This window comes from Excalfactoria chinensis, chromosome 4 (assembly GCF_039878825.1).
Source record: "Excalfactoria chinensis isolate bCotChi1 chromosome 4, bCotChi1.hap2, whole genome shotgun sequence".
Classification (NCBI taxonomy): Eukaryota; Metazoa; Chordata; class Aves; order Galliformes; family Phasianidae; genus Excalfactoria; species Excalfactoria chinensis.
In genome coordinates this window covers 33,729,034-33,745,729 of record NC_092828.1, presented here as the reverse complement: position 1 = coordinate 33,745,729, position 16,696 = coordinate 33,729,034, and the positions used below count along the sequence as shown (strand labels likewise).

At 40.1% G+C, this 16,696-nt stretch overlaps 1 protein-coding gene across 1 annotated transcript in view; it reads left to right on the top strand.

Moving 5' to 3' along the window:
* The first annotated feature begins 459 nt into the window (after window positions 1-459).
* The window catches only part of LOC140251865 (bifunctional heparan sulfate N-deacetylase/N-sulfotransferase 4), a 108,291-nt gene continuing 92,054 nt past the window's right edge, over window positions 460-16,696 (top strand). Inside the window, exon 1 of the mRNA XM_072336025.1 lies at window positions 460-1,168. The gene's annotated coding sequence lies outside the window, so the exon portion shown is untranslated. The remainder of the gene's footprint in view (window positions 1,169-16,696) is intronic.

Genomic DNA, 16,696 nt, shown 5'->3' with positions numbered 1-16,696 from the left:
TAATAAGAAATTATGCAACAAATACGTGGAATTTGTGTTGCATATAGTAGAAGAAAATGCTTTGCACCTCCATGCCCTGCATGTTTGCTGGAATCCACCCAGAGGTAGTAGCATCAAGAGCACTTTTTAACCAGCTTGCTGGGTGACCTTTGCTTGATTCTGGTCATGCCACATTGTTGCACAAAAAAACCCCAACCTCTTATTACGCCAGGTGATCTTACCAGCGACCTAGCAAGAGAACAAACCACGAACTCTTGCAGCGCTGTGATTTTCTGGAGCCTCTGTTAGCATTTGGGGATGGGATGGGCTGCCGGGAGCTCCCCTTGCACACTTGCCTGAAGCACTCACCTTCCAGAAAAAACATCTCTTTCAACTTTTTCTTTTTTTTTTTTTTTTTTTTTTTTTTTTTTTTTTTTTTTCCTCTGGTCCAGGCTTTCAGCTGTAAGAAGCTCCGGGGGTAAAATCAGAAGCTGCTGCGAGCGGTGTTTTCCTCCCGCATTTTGGGCGGGAGGTGGACCAACTGCACAATGACAGATTATGCAGATCCTCCCGGAGCATCTAATCAATCACGGCGGCGCGAGAGGGACGCGGCTCATCTCCGAATTAGCCTGCGTGGCGGCGGCCTCGCGTGAAGCATCCCCCCGCCGGCGTGACATCAGAGCAGCTCGAGTCCTTGAAAGTCTCGGGGTTGATTAGCGGAGGAACGGGCTGCTCCTGCCAATCACCGCCCTGATACTCGTGGAGATCCGAAGCGGAGGGAGGCTGGCTCCGGCGAACGGGAGGCACGGCGGCAGAGGCACTAGTAACAGGAGCAGCTGGTATTCGGATGATTAAATAGTTCTCGCAGCCTTTTCGCTGCGCTTCGGCTGCTCCCTGGTGTAATCCCCGTGTCCGAGAAGGAAGCTGCATTTTAACGGTGCACTGAGCAGAGGTTTGAATCGTTCCAGCTGGCTGCTTGTTTGGAAAAGGACAGCCTGTATATAAATGAGATGTGACTGTGCCGGCAGAGTTCAGTCATTGGGACTGGAGTGAGAGGAGCCTTCCCGGGATGCTGCTCCGACAGCTGCCATCAATTGAAAACTCTCTCTAGCTTACCTGGGGCTGCGTGAGGAGATGTGAATAGCAGATGTCTCTTTTCTGCATGCTAGGAAAAGAAATTCTTCTCTAGGTAAGCTATTCTTCAGCATGCATTGCTACACTAGCCCATACTTCTGGGTATATGTTAAGGCTACTGATTAGACAGTACATGTACTCAGTGAAAACTGTTCTTGAAAAGGTATGATATATACTGAGCATACAATAGTATGCCTATAATCTATTCATTTATAACAAGCACTTCTGAAAGCTACTGACAGCCTGGCATTCAAAGGTTTATCTGAAAGTTTGATATCCTTGCTTTCCTTGCATGCAAGTGTCTCAGATGTAAACAGAGGGGAAATAGTTGTTGGGGGTAAATATGTGAACAAGCACAGAAGTTATAGCACTGGAAGTTAGATGACAAGAGGAAATAAATAGATAGGGTTGCAGTTCTTTAGTCTGTTCCTTACACTTTGCTTTTCTTTGCTACCATCTAGCAGTCAAAGTTGAGCAAAGCAAAGTTGAGCGCTAAAATGACAGTGTGAAAGCTTGCCATGGGTATTTAGTAACAATGTACTATTAAAAGTGTTCTGCAAGGAAGCCAAGATCTGCTCTTTTCCAGTAGTTTTGTTTCCAATCAACATCCATCAGCAATGTTATTTTAAAATAGTATCATCATTCACGGTGTGGAAGCAAAGAGCATGTCAGGCAGAAAGAGGTAAACCAAAGAAATCAGTATTTATTCTTCAGATTATTATAGTCTGAGCACAGAGGCAGCCCAGCACTTTTAGGTTGCAGCTGGCACATAGGCTTTAAGTCATTGCTGCTGGGAATAAGCATTCAGAGGAGAATTGTGTGGAGATGAATAAGTCTCTCCCTACAAGCACTACACTACAGTAACCACACATGCATACAAAAGCCACGATCATTAATTCTGTCTTCCCCAGGGAATTTGTCCTGATATTTTTCTTAACCAACTTTTGCAGCTCCTAATTCTCTTGATTAAACCTTTCCTTGCTTTTCATAAATGTTTCTGAATTTGGCCTATCCTGTGTAGGCGGTTGTTCTGCCTTTTCAACCTCAGTACTCTGGGTGCTATCAGAGCAAATGTAAAATGGAAACAACAAGTAATTTTTTTCGCAGTTACTTCAGTAGTTTTTGAATTATGATCCTTCTGCTATACGAAATTCAACTTGTGGGATAACATCAGAATCTCCTTGCTCATAAAGTTTACATTGTTGGCGATGCTGCCAGGTGCTTCCCTGTCTTGCCCTATCATGTCTGCATACTTTCATCGAGCACATTTTACCATCAGCCAAGATGCACTGTCTGATTTGCTTTCTGAAATGCTGCTCTAAAGACGAGAGCAGTGGGAAATGCCAAGTCACATTTAACAAAGGAAATTCTTGGCTTTCAGTTTTCTTCTGAAGCTTATCAATCCAGATAATATGATGGGCACAATTAGATTAGATATTCCTATTGGAACTGCTCCCTGCAGAAGTTTAAGATTGTGTATTAGGTTTTTGTGCCATTTCCTCAGAGCATGGATATTTTTCTGATTCATAATAAATGCCTCATGTCTGAAAGTGTCAGAAATGAAAGCAGGAGTTTCTTGACTTGTTGTTAACATCAGTTTTCTATGAGGCTGGAGGAATGATGTTCTATCTTTCCTTTTATTAGAGTAGATAAAATCAGAGGTATTAGTTTTAAGCATAGATCAGCATGCTCAAGTCAGTGACTACCTCTGTGTGTGTGTGTGTAAATACACAGATATATTTCTGTCTGAACACCCTGTTAACTCTTACTATAAAGTTGGGGAAGTCATTAAAACTTTATGGATGTCCAGAGGTTGTGATAGCTGCTACATTGCTCTTCATAATGGCACTGATCACAGCTGATTTGGCAGCACACAGGGAATTGTGATCTCCTCTGGAGTTCAAATATCATTCAGTATGAGTGCGTGCGGAGAGGAAATATGCTAATAGTAAAGATTATTTTTGTGAAGCCATACAGTATAGGAATTCTTAGAGGTATAATAAGGTACTTTAAGGAAACCATGACTACATATTGCAAAACCAGGGCAATATTGTTCAAAGAAAAAAATAGTGTGTTACTAGCAAGTCATGACTGAGCTTTCAGTTCAGCAAAAAATGGCATTTAAACTTATACCACCAAAAGAAGTCTTATTTTATTTTTCTACGATCAATAAAAGAAAGAATATCACTCTCTCTTAACCAAATCTCTATATATCATTTCTGTTCCAAGTCTGATGGAGCCCACACAATTTTGATTTGCCAGCCTTTATGTCCATCAGGCTGGCTGAGTTTCGGCTGCACGTATTTACTGATGTTTGTTTCCATCAAGCATTGGCTTTGCACAGCTTTAATAATGCTTTAGCTTCTTAGATGAATCCAGAGACCTACAACCCATACCTGCAAAATGGACCTGTCCCAAAAAACAAAACAAACTAAAAAACAGTAGGCTATGAGCAAAGCATTTCAAGCTGGTGACCAGAGAAAAGAGTAACTCAAAACTGTGCAGAAAGCGTGATTCCCCAGCCCATAGAGTCAGAAATAGGACACTGAGCTAAAGACAACAGAAAACTTCTCCACACTTCCAATGGTAAGGGGAGCCTATTTGTGAAAAAGTCTGCAGTGATTGAGGACTGTAGGGTGGGAACTGAACAGATCCTGTGTTTTCAGGGCCCAGGAGGAAGCTGGGACCTGAGCAAGGAGTCAGCATTGAGGTGCTGAACTGCAGGAGGCAGAGGGTGCTATCCATGCTGGAATTTACTTAAAGCATTGTTAGTGTTGTCTCACATTTTGAGAAAGGCTGATTAGTCATAACACAGCAACAAGTCTTTCCTATAGAGATATTAGCATTACACCTATCATGGAGCAGAAGCCGCACAGAAGAGTGCAAGAAAAAAAAACAACACCAAAGAATTTTCTTTCCACGTCAACATCTAAATTTGAAAAATTGTTTGAACTACTAAAAAAATAAATAATCATCTGCTGGAAGAAAATAAAAGCCATGCACGGCAATCCAAAACATTTATTACAACTATTGTCAGTAATAATAGTTACAGTGAAATCACAGATACTTCTGAAATTAACAGTTGCTATAGAAAATGAATAATATTTTATCTAAACAGTAATGCTACCAGAATCACATGGCAACAGCACAACAGTGTAGAAACCATGTCAGTATTTGATGAAGAAATTACATTGGCACCAGAACTCCTGTATTGTGACGTGATGTTCTAAACTATATCTGGAAGGAACAGAGAAGTATTAAAACCCATTTCCATGTCTCTGGCTACAGGAAGGGTCACAGCTTCTTTCCCCAAGTGCAGGCAAATAGAGGAAATGAATCCTTCCTCCAAAGCTGCAGTCTCTTTTGGGGAACTAGAGCAAATACAGAAGTGAGAGCAGGGTGGGCTGCTTCCATGGAAAAAGAAATAGCGGGGAAAAAAAAGCTTTCCTCTTTGTTCTTGGCTCACTTGACCAAGCGAAAGCCTGCTGAATTTCTGAATTGCTTTTCATGACCTTCTTCCTATTTGCTTCATGTCATGTGCAGTTTGCCACACAAGTTTCTTCCCTCCCTCAAAACCTGCTAAGGCAAGATATTGAGTACCACAGCCCCAATACCAGGCAGTATAGTGCAGTCAGCAACTTAAGATCTGTTTACCTACAGCTGCTGATGCATTTCTCCTATTCCTCAGTACAACTAAATTTAGTGAGTGCATGCTTTTTCACACAGTTGGCCACTAACAAAGTTGCTGTTGGAGAATTTCAGCCAGGACAGTGGTGAAACTTCAGGATTCAGCCCAAGCAGCCACAGGATGAGAGAAGTACCTTCAATCCTGCCACAGCGCACCAGAGCACTGAGAAACACACACCTTGCTAATGCTCAGTGTTGATTCATCTATGGCTGTAGTTTTACTAATGGCTGGATCTTAACCTTATGCCCTTATATATCATTATTAGAGACAGAGCAGACAATATAACATGAGTGTGTTCTTCCCTGAGCAAAACTGGTCTTGAGATGTATTCTCCTGAAGGACTATCCACAGCTACTTATTTCAACCTGCACTCTGCCAGGCTTCCACTGAAAGGATTGCATTTAGCTCTTAGTGTATAAATAAGTGTTGTGCTAAATAATTAATAGCAGCTGCAGGCCATAAAAGAGGCGACTGTTCAGAAAGTTAAAACGGTCTGTCATGAAATATGCACCCACCTATGTTCTAATTTCAGAGGACGCTTTATCCCCCATCCTTTCCCTGTACAAGGGACCAGCATTTTGCAAAAAAGACAAAGCTTGAGCTCCAGAGCCTAAGGGTATTCCTTAAATATATTCATTCCCACAGGGATGATTTATCACACCCTAAACCACCAGAGGGGAAGGAGGCAGGTGGTCATTGTTTGACAGGGAAATTTTTATATATGACAAGAAAGCGACTGGTCGCTTTTGATTCTAAGGCTCTCGGGGCTTTTTTATTTTTTAAATAAAGTAGGACCATCTACCTTGATAGTTTTGCAAACATACAGGCATTTTGCCTACACTGATATAATGGGCAGTTTATTCATTGCCGGTCTTCTTCATTCACTTTGATTCACTTCTAGTTTTTAGACTGTATTTGTGCCATTTAAATGGCTTCACTGTTCTTCAAAATGGTTGTACTACAAATGGTGGGACATCCTGTACACAAAGAGGTTGTGGTCTATTCAGTCACAAGGCACTGCAAAAGCCAGTAAATACCATCAGCGACTAAGGGGCCATGATTTGAGTTTGCTTAAGATGGAGGAAAAGATGCTATATTGCTGGTAACTGAAAAGCAGTGATTCTGGAACAGCATAACATATGAGCTGAGTCTTATCTCTCCATACCTCATTGTTTCTAACTTACCTGTAGGGGTCCATGTGGTTATAACTCATACCACAAAAATCACAATTAAAGATCAGGATAGCTCCATGCTGTGCACCGTCCACACAACAAGGAACACTGTATCCAGGCCCCAGAGCAACCCACTCAGACACTGATAAGACTAACTCCTTATCAGGTTTAGAAAGAGAGAGATTTACATGTCAGCATGAATCAACAGCAGGTGTTTTGCTTTCTTAACTAATGTAGCTTAGAAAGCACTTTGTCCTCCTTGAAAAATCCTTTCTTCCAGTTGGAACAGTATACATCTATACATATAGATATATGCTTTGCTTGAAATAACTATATATTCCAGTGTTTCATTGCATTAAGTAATGAGACATCATTCTGTAGGCTAATAACTCCCTTTCATAAACCAAAAAGCCAAGCTAAGTTTTAAGAAACATCCTGGAAATACATATTGGAAAACTCAATCCATACAAGACAATAGGAAACTGAATATAAAGGGCAATGGCAGCACATTCAGTTAAAAAGATTTTGATTACTGATTGGATCTTCTTTTTTTGCTAGATCACTTTTTACCTCCAAAAACAAGCTAATGTCTCAGAAAATCAATAAGCAGAGATTTTCACAAAACAGGTTAGTCAAAGCCTTTGCACTCTATCATATAACTCTAATGGTATTAGTTCAAGTTCCAGTCCGTAAGCTTAGTGTGACTCAACAAAAAATCCCTTGAATTCCCAAGTAGGTCCATTATCCAACTAGTGGCATTTCTAAATTCAGCTTTATCTAGATGAAACAAAGAATAGATTACTTGAAGGGAAATATTTGTCTGGATTTTGAACTAAAAGAAAAACAGGATGTATAGGTCACAGATGACGCATCAGAAATCTCCAAATTGCCCTTCCACTTGATGGAAAGTGGCTTATCTCAGAGAAATATTTTAAAAGAGTATTGGTGAGGTTATGAAAAATAAGAAGATAAAACAAGCACAGTAATTCATTGGTCTGTATAGGTGAAAATACTAGTTCTGCTCTTGGTTTAAATGAACTGTTTGCAGTAATCACACTACATACATTTGAACAAGTATGAATCTCAGAATAATACAAGGGAAAATTGTAAGTGCTGAAAAAGCAGTGACTTCCAGAGGGCAAATGATGGTGGCAAAAAGACAGAAATCAACATTCTGTCTCCTTGCTTTGTTCTCTCACCACTAGGCATTTTTCCCTCTTCATATGCAAACACCACTCAAACATTCATTTCAAGATTAACCAAAAAACAAACAAACAAAAAGAGTTGAATCTGTATGAACATCATCCATAAGACTCTCCTGAACTATCTTGTCTTCTTGCAGAGTTGGAAATACTTAAATGTGTTAAAGTGAGATATAGTCTGTTGGATTGCATTATAATATTTTTAGCAGATGATGAAGTTTCTGTCTAGATTAGTTTTACTGACAGTAGAAATATGCACAGCCATAATTGGCTCCCAACAAGCTGGTCTTTCCAGTTTTAAAGAGCTGGTAATAAGAACCAGAATCTTCTAACTCTTGTTTACTCTACTTTACATAAAAACCATTACCACCAGTTGCAGGTTAGCAATGCCAGCTCATTGCATTAGCCTGCACATCCCAGGCCAATGCCAACAGCTAAGATGATGCTTCCACTCATGCATTTGCTCCTATCAGAGGCTGCTGGGACCAGACACAAATTCTGAGCAATCTGAGAGGTAAAAGGAAGGTCTCTGGCTACACATATCATTGCACTACTACTTCAAATATCTCCCAGAAAAGACTTGCTTTTGCCTAGCTCACTGCCTATACTACCTGTTTCTCTATCAAATCCTCTTGATGATAACAAAACCCTTCATGATGAAGACAGTGAGGGGGAACTTCAGCGGAATTTATTTGAAGAATAAATATAGGCAAGCTGCTACTGTTGTATCCAGAGCTTGAAAACCATCCCTGCCTGCCTAGAGCCTGGCTTGAGCAAACTCAGAATAAACCTGTTTAAATGTTAGGTGGTAAACATGCTGTTCTGAGGATTTGGGTACAAAGTTGTCGTTATCTGCGTTTAAATAGACTTCCTTTGTAGCAAGTGATAGATCATTACTGTGTGACAGAAGTAGTTTTTCTTAAGTTAGTGGCCTCCTAACTCCTAGCACAGATGTAACCACATTGGACTTTCTCACAACTTCTGCCAGTTACAGGATACAGGTATCAGAAAACACGTTGCTCAGTGAAATATATTGTTTTTGGTATATGAATGAGACACTTTAATTATCTTGTATGACAGCAAATGTTTCTAGATCCCATTACAGCAATAGGAAATCAGAAAATGTGGGAAACAATTAAGCACTGGAAAAGAGTATCAAGACCAAAGAATTTAGCACAAAATAAGCTAGTTCAGAGCCTGTAACTGTACCATGTAAGCAGAGACTGCTTCTTTGAAAAGAAGGAAGCTTTTAAACCTATTTAAGAATCCTTCAAAAAGTAAAGTACCAATTATTAACCAGCAAAACTGTAATCGATGGCAGATTTGCAAACTACAGAAATTCTGCCATTAGTTAGATGCTAATAGGATCATCATGAAAGAGATTTTTTTGTTATGTATTCTGTTCCTTTTATATGTCAGCTTTCACATATGATCAAACAATGTGCAGAGTTTAACTATTGTATTGATTGAATTTAAAGACTACTGGTAGGCTACTATTAAACTGCATAAATATTGTATCTTGACTAAATTCAAAGCACAAATCATTCTATTGAAACTGCATTACTAATTGACAGCCTTACAGGAGTAGACAAAGATAACAAAATGCATGAACTGTAATAAAACAACTGATACACCATCTCACATAAGTTTCATATGAAAAACAAATTCAAATTGGCTTTCATCGAAGCATCGAACTATGAACTGAAAAATGATGAGGAGCCATTAACCAAGCAAGATCAGATTTGTTGCATCAGGGCAGGGAGAACATTTTGCAGGCAGTCTTGGGGAAAATGCTTGAAGCCTGCTTTTATCCACCACCTTAATTCAAAAGTACTTGGTGAAATTATAGAATGTTCGTTATAGTTGCATTCTCTCTTAATCCAATTGGGAAAGCAAAGAATGAACAACAAGAACATGATCCTGTAGGTCACACCCTACTTTGTAGCATAGGAGTACCTGCTCTCTTTTCAACCACAACTTTCTGCCGTGACATTTTGGCTGTCATTATGACTTACACAGTAAGCTTCTGACATTCAGATCATAGCTCAATCTTCTCATTCTTGGTAGTATTTTTATATGGATCCCACAAAGGTTATGAAGACAACTGTCACTTGGAGGAGGTCATTATCCAAGAGCAAATGGCTATTGCTTCCAGCTCAAATGAACTGCCTTAGACAGGACTGCACTCAGGAGTGCCGTCATTAGCTTTCGAATATTTGGTAAATTATCAGCAAGAAAGGGTATACATTATCATTACTCAAGCAAGACAAATACATGTTGGAAAAAGCATGATGTACTGCTTATAAAGAAGCAAAATTGTTTCTGACACATTTTTAGCAACGTGAGGCAAAATATTCACAGTTAGACTAATATACAGAATGAAGACCTGAACTCAGAGAACTGGTGAAGTGGATCTCTGGCCATACAACACTCCTTAACAGTAAGCAGCTTAGGTCCAAGGGATGCTCTCCCCTCTGTGGCTGGAATTGAGTTCATTGTGGGTCCACCCTCTCGTCATCTGGGGAGCACAAGTGTAAGCAATTTGTCTGTGCTCCCAAGGCCAGACTCACCCCTCACCAGGTTCTCAATCACCATTTTAGGTCATGACCTAACAGTTCCCCTGCATGTGGAGAAACTACTTAAAAAATAATAATAATAAAATTAAATTTAAAAAGAGTCTTACCACATGGTCATGGTTTTCAGCCAGATGACATCAAAATGTTTGTTATATATATTTTACTACATCATGATGCAGTGATATATCATGATATCACTACATATTTTTGGAACTGAACAAAACATGTACACAGTTGTTAATGCTTCCTCATTGCAATAATGGTAAGAACCACCCTACTAAGGAACAGAAAAAAATATAGGTTTCCCTTCCATTTATGGCACTCCAAAGATCTGGACATTAGGAGGTATTACTTCTCAGAAAGGGTGGTCAGGCACTGGAATGGACTGCCCAGGGAGGTGGTGGAGTCACCAACACTGGAGGTGTTCAAGGAAAGACTGGATGTTGTGTTGAGGGACATGGTTTAGTGGGAGCTATTAGTAATAGGTGAACGGTTGGACTGGATGATCTTTTAGGTCTTTTCCAACCTTGGTGATTCTGTGATTCTACGATTCTATCTTGGTAACTGGGTCTGTTTAGCCTTGAGAAAAGAAGACTGAGAGGGCACCTGATCCAGGTCTATAAATATCTGAGGTGTGGGGGGGAAAGTGGCCAGGCCATACTCTTTTCAGCAGTGTGTAGAGACAGGACAAGGGGAAATGGCCAGAAACTGGAGCATAGGAAGTTCCGCACAAATGTACCCAAGAACTTCTTTAGGGTGAGGGTGACGGAGCACTGGAACAGGCTGCCCAGGGGGGTTGTGGAGTCTCCTTCTCTGGAGATATTTAAGACCCGCCTGGATGCCTACCTGTGCGACCTGGTGTAGGGAACCTGCTTTGGCAGGGGGTTGGAATCGATGATCTCTGGAGGTCCCTTCCAACCCCTACAGTTCTGTGATTCTCCGATTATTTGATGGATATATTACTGGATTCTAGGAAAAAAGTTTAAGGAAATATTACAGAAGTGAGGTCTGGGTGAGTCTTGGGTTTAAAAATTCCTAGTGGGAATTAAGTACCATGAAATGTTACATCTGGGCTGGAGGAGGGCACATTTCCACAAGGGAAGATTTGCTGAAGGAAAACACCATCCTTATAGTCTCACTAGCTCAGGCTTATACGCATTCCAATGATAGAATGTTCTTGTGGGGTTCTCATTAGCGGAGATTACATTTACTGGTCAAAAAAAATTATTGAGGAAAAACACTTGGCAAGTCAGCAGCTTCAGATATGTGTGAATAAATTAGAACAAAATAATCTGTTTACATGCTGTCATGAAAATACAGCTATCATGTATGTTCACGAAAGTGGGCCTTATGTCTCCTACTCAGTTAAAAGACAGCTTAAGCACTGAAATAAATAAAACCATTACTGTGCTTCAAATCACACTTAACAATACTAAGTGTAGTAAAAATAAGACAACTTCGGTGATCCTGGTGTGAGATCTAAAGTTAGCTTTACATTAATTAGTCTGCATCAGTCAGATGTTGTTTTATCAAGGCTAAAGAGTTTGAACATTCACTAAGTATACCCCTATATATAATAGATAGGAGATCTGATGTATTTGTTAAGAGGTGTATTGCAGGTGAGAATGCGCATGTGTAAAACTCATCTTCAGATATGCCTTCAGCTGCCCTTCCATCAGGGAAGCATTATTTTCTTCAAGTTCTGAAGTCATCTGGTAAATGTAAACAGCAAAGAAATTTGGAATTCAAGTATCTAGTTTCCAAGTGTTCTTATGCATGTTCTTATGCATGTTCTTTCATGCATAAGATCGTGGTCTTTCCAATACTACAGGTGCACTATAATTAGAATAGTTCAATTGAGAGTGTCCTATAAAAACCATCAAGTCCAGTTGTTTGATCAATTCAGGGCTAAATAGAAGTTAAAGTATTTTATTAACAAAGCCTGTTCCAGTGTTTGACCACCCTCGTGGTAAATAAACTTTTTCTTAATGTCCAGTCTCAACCTCCCTTGATGTAGTTCTGTGCCATTCCCATGCATCTTATAACTGATCACTGGAGAGCAAAGCCTGGTAACTCACTGCCTACTTCCCATCCTTGGGAAGAGAGCAATGAGGCCACCTCTCCTCAAAGGAGAAACCTTTCAGGCCTTTTATCAGACTTTTTTGTCTTCCTCGACACATTCAAGTACCTTACATTCTTTTTATATTATGGTGCCCAGAAATACACACAGTAGTCAAGGTGAGGCCACACCAATGCTAAATACAACAATAGAACTATATCTTTCAACTGGTTGTGTTTTATTTAATGCACCCCACAATGTAGTTTGCCCTCTTGGCTGCTAGGGCACACCTTCTGACTCAGAGGCTACTGTCATCCAAGCATCTCCACTGGGCTTTCTGCAGCCACTCATCTCCCAGTCTGTAATTGTGTCTGGCATTCCTCCCTCCCTGGTGCAGAGCCTGGCATTTATCCTTGTTGAATTTCATGCCATCGATGATTACCCAACATGCCAATCTATGTAGATTTCTCTGCAAGGTCTCTTGTCCCTTGAGAGCCAACTGTATTTCCCAGTTTAGTGTAATCAGCAAACTTGCTTTGGATGCACTCCACTCCTGCATCTACATCACTGAAAAAATGCTGAACAAAACTGGCCCTAAAATTGAGTGGTGGGGAGTGCTGCTAGAGATTGGAAACTGGGCAGATGTAGCCCCATTCACAGTGGCACTAAGCTCTACTGCTGAGCCAGCTCATCATCAAGAAAAGCATTTATTTGCTTATATCAAAGTTGGACAACTTGTCCAAAAGGATGTTATGAGGGCCAGTATCAAAGGCCTTCCAAAAATCCAGAAAGATTTCAAACACCACAAGGACTATTCTCTCTCTGCAGTGAGCAGAAAACCTGAACATTTGCCTGTGGTCAACAGGAGTTATTTTTCACTTGAATCTGTTTTCTTGTTTCTGTGTTGAATGAGCAGTCGTTATGTAAGGAGTAGTAAGCTGGTGTCATGGATCATTAGACTGCTAATAAATGGCAGAAGTCACATAAGCATAGAAAGGAAGGAAAAGAGGAAAGACTTTAGCCTAAAGGGAAGTTTTATATATAGAAAATAAAGACATGCTGACTACTGATTTATACTGGAATAGGATGAGAGGAGGCCCTGGCCTGTTTCCAGATGAGGTGTACATAGAGCATTGCGTGCAGCATTGCATTGGCTGAGACAGGCAGCCGGAAATTACCATATTACAGAAAGTGCACCGCTCCTCTACGTAGCCTTGTAGTCAGCAACATATTCTTAACCTGTTACAGATGTGAAGCCTATTCAATCAATCAGCAACATGAATAAAAACAAGTTTGCTTGGTGTTGACCAAGATTTCTGCTTTTCATAAACCAAGCCAGAACCTTAGTCTGTCTACAATGACAGAAGAGCTGATAGCCCTGCCAGGCAGTGTTCTCCCCACCCTTTACTTGAGCTGGCAGCCCAAGTGCCAGATACCTGCTGCTATCCTCACTCCTGAGCCAAACCACTAACATATCATGTATTTCTCCTGATGCAAGGCAGCAACTCTCACTCTTCATAGAACTCTTTATTTACCCAGGCAATAACTTCATTAATGCAGTGATCCCTCAACAGCAACAGCAAGCTGATTATGCAATATGGAGCTGTATTCTGCATCGTCTGTGTTTCCCTATCCATTACTTGCACCTATTCTGTTTGAAATACGTGCTAAAATCACTACACACCGCTAGAAGATCCATATTCAGAAACTGGGCCATGAGAGTCAGCTTTAACTCCTGGTGCTGTGCTAACACAAGGCATTAATAACATGTTATTTCTTTTCACTGCTGCACTATCATTTTTAGCCATCAAGTTTTGATCTCCCAATCAATCATCTTCAATATCAGTACACTTTAAGCAATCAGATGCATTTGTATGAGGAAGCAGCAATTATTATTTAGCAAAGAGATGATTTTTTAAAACTTCCAGGATGCCTAAGTTAAAGAAAATTGACAGTTCTTACAGATAGGTGTGGTACCTCAACATACAGTTTCTGTCCAGAGAGACATAGCATCCAGGGAGACAGCTAAACACAAGACTGAAAGACCTACTAAAGGATCAAGTCTGGGCAAATGTAAGCAGAATTCTTTGGTAAGTACCCAGCTCTAGACTCTGTCCCTGAAGAGTCAGTGTGCTTTGACCAGTGATCATAGGTTCACAGGCCCTCAAATACCAGTTTCTAAAATGAAATTACATTTTTAGTAATGTTAATTATGAAAGAAGGCCAATTTTCATGTTTTCAAATTAATATATTACTGAAACACTTTAAAGAAATTTGAATTTTTGAGTGAATATAAAGATGTTGAACTTTGAGGGGGAAGAGTTTCAAAGGCACAAACAGCATTTAACTTCCAATTATGATTTAGAAAATGTCCTGCTAACGGCTAATAGAGCTGATTTATTTTCGTAAAATTTAATTACTTCACACTTCTTTTTTTTTTTTTTTTTTTTTTTTTTTAACTGAACAATATAAACAGATTGACTCAAATGCGATACACAAAGCAAAAAGAGACCTGCTCCAAATCCAGATTTCTTCCAGGAAGTTTAAATTTTTTATTAATCTTAATATTGCATGTCTGTATCATAGAATCCCTGGCAGTGTTCAAGACGCATCTGGGAGATACGAGATCTGGTTTAGTGGCTTGTGGTAGCAATGGTAATGGGAGGACAGTTGTACTACATGGTCTTGTAGGTCCTCTCCAGCCTTGTGATTCTATGATTCTCTGATTACTCAGGTGGGAGGGGACCTTACAGACCACCCAGATACAACCCCCTGCCTTGGGCTGTTTGTCTTGCTGCTCCCATCAGATAAGGCTGTCCAGGGCCCCATCCAACCTGGTCTTGGGCACCTCCAGGGACAGAACATTCACAGCTTCAAGACAGATAGCTGAATACTTGTGTTTGCTGAAATATCTACATACAACAAGCAGACTCTTCTACATAACTGGAAACCACATACTATTCTAGATGACTAGGAGATATTTTCAGTAATGGTATTTCTATTAACTAATTTGGGATAAAAAATACTTTGTTTTGTCTTGTATGAATTTGCAGGCTTTTTTTTAGCTACGTAAGTGACAATAACAATGAAGAGCTAGCTCAAGTGTATTATTTGGACAGCTTGCAATGCCAGAGAGAGATCCAGCAAGACAGAATAGTGAGGAGAAATGTGCAGTTTAAGGTCTCCTTGCATGCAATTCCCCCTTGTGCTACAGATGTTGATTGAGACATCCAGTAAGTATTCGGTGCAATTTAGCAGCAGATTTTTTAGAACAGTAACCCTGTTTATTTTCTATATTTATTAAACACAAGTGTCTCAGTTAAGGTGCTTTACGTGCATGGATGATTTGTGAGACCCTTCTGGAAAGAACACGAAGACAGGGCCGTTTGCTCTGCGAGTTGAGGTGAGAACAGGTGCTGTCTGGCAAAAAGCAAGAAAATATTGCCCTCTAGTGCTCAAAGAAAGCAGAAGATGCAAAGTCCAAGGTGTGTGGGGGAGGGTGTTAATCATTGTTCCAAGATATCTCACATGCTAACAAAACTAAGACTTGCTGCAATTAGCTGTTTTGTGGGGAGATTGCTCGCCCCCCCTCTTCCCCCCCAGGCTATCCTTCCCACAGAGAGAGCAGTTCTCTTAATCCAATAAACCCTGAGTGACTCATCAATGTCACTGCATCTGAAGCACAGCCTCATAGACAATGCTTCACTTGATCTGGTTTTATCTTTTTATAAAATCTTAATTAGAGCTTTAATAAGAAGTGAGATCCCGACAAACACACAGAAAACTGCAGAATGAGGGAACTACCAATGGGATTTGGAGGGGGGGAAGGGGGGGAGGGGAAAGGAAGGGGAAGGTACTTTTACAGTTATCTTCATGATTTTAATTTCTTAGCAATACCTTCATTTGTTTTCTATTTCTCTCTTCACACATTAGACATTACTAAATACAGGACATTTTTCTCACTTTTTTTTTTTTTTTTTTTTTTTTTGATTGCTTATTGAAGTCAGAGCAGAAGTTACCCACTTTGCTCACTGTTTTTGTTAACTGCCAATTGACACACAGCAGGGTCACTAACACTAACTAAAAGTCCAGCCAACTCACAGCCAGCCTCAGCAGCAACTCCCTCTACCTAAACTGCAAGAGCAGAAGCAATCTCCTCTTGAATAAACAGACCTCTTAATTCACAATTGCTTCAGCAATTGTTCATGGCTGAAAGCTGTTTTTTTGTGCCTAAAGGAGGGCTATAAGATAGAAGGAGTCAGACTAGCAGGGCCTGTGTTGATAGGACAAGGGGAAATGGTTTCAAATTAAAAGAGAGGAGACTGGATATAAGGAAGGAGGTTTATTTATGATTGGGGTGGTGAGGCACTGCAGCAGGTTGCCCAAGGAATGGTGGAAGCCCCATCCCTGAAGACATTCAAAGTCAGACTGAAGGGGCTCCAAGCACCTGATGGAGCTGTGTGTATTCCCGTTCATTGCAGAGGAGTTGGACTAGATGACCTTTACAGGTCCTTTCCAAATCAAACCACTCTGATTCTAACTCAATACCAAAGTCATACAATATAACTGGCAAACAAGTTTCCTCAGTACCTTTCATGAAAGCTCTTTTCAATTTTTTTTCACTTAGAGATTAATATGAGTAGCTTTCAAAATAGCAAGAAATAAATAAATCAGAATTATAACTCAATACATGCTTGTCAGTTGATAAGCATCTTCTGTGAAAAAGAGTTTCTTCCTCCTCGCAGTTCAAAAATCATCCATTGCTTACAGTCCCACATTTTTCCAATAGGTAAATAATACAAATAACTCAGGCAGACATTAATTCTTACTTAAATCCATAGAGCTATTTGTTTAATTAATTTTAATTGGTTCTGAGTCATGTGATT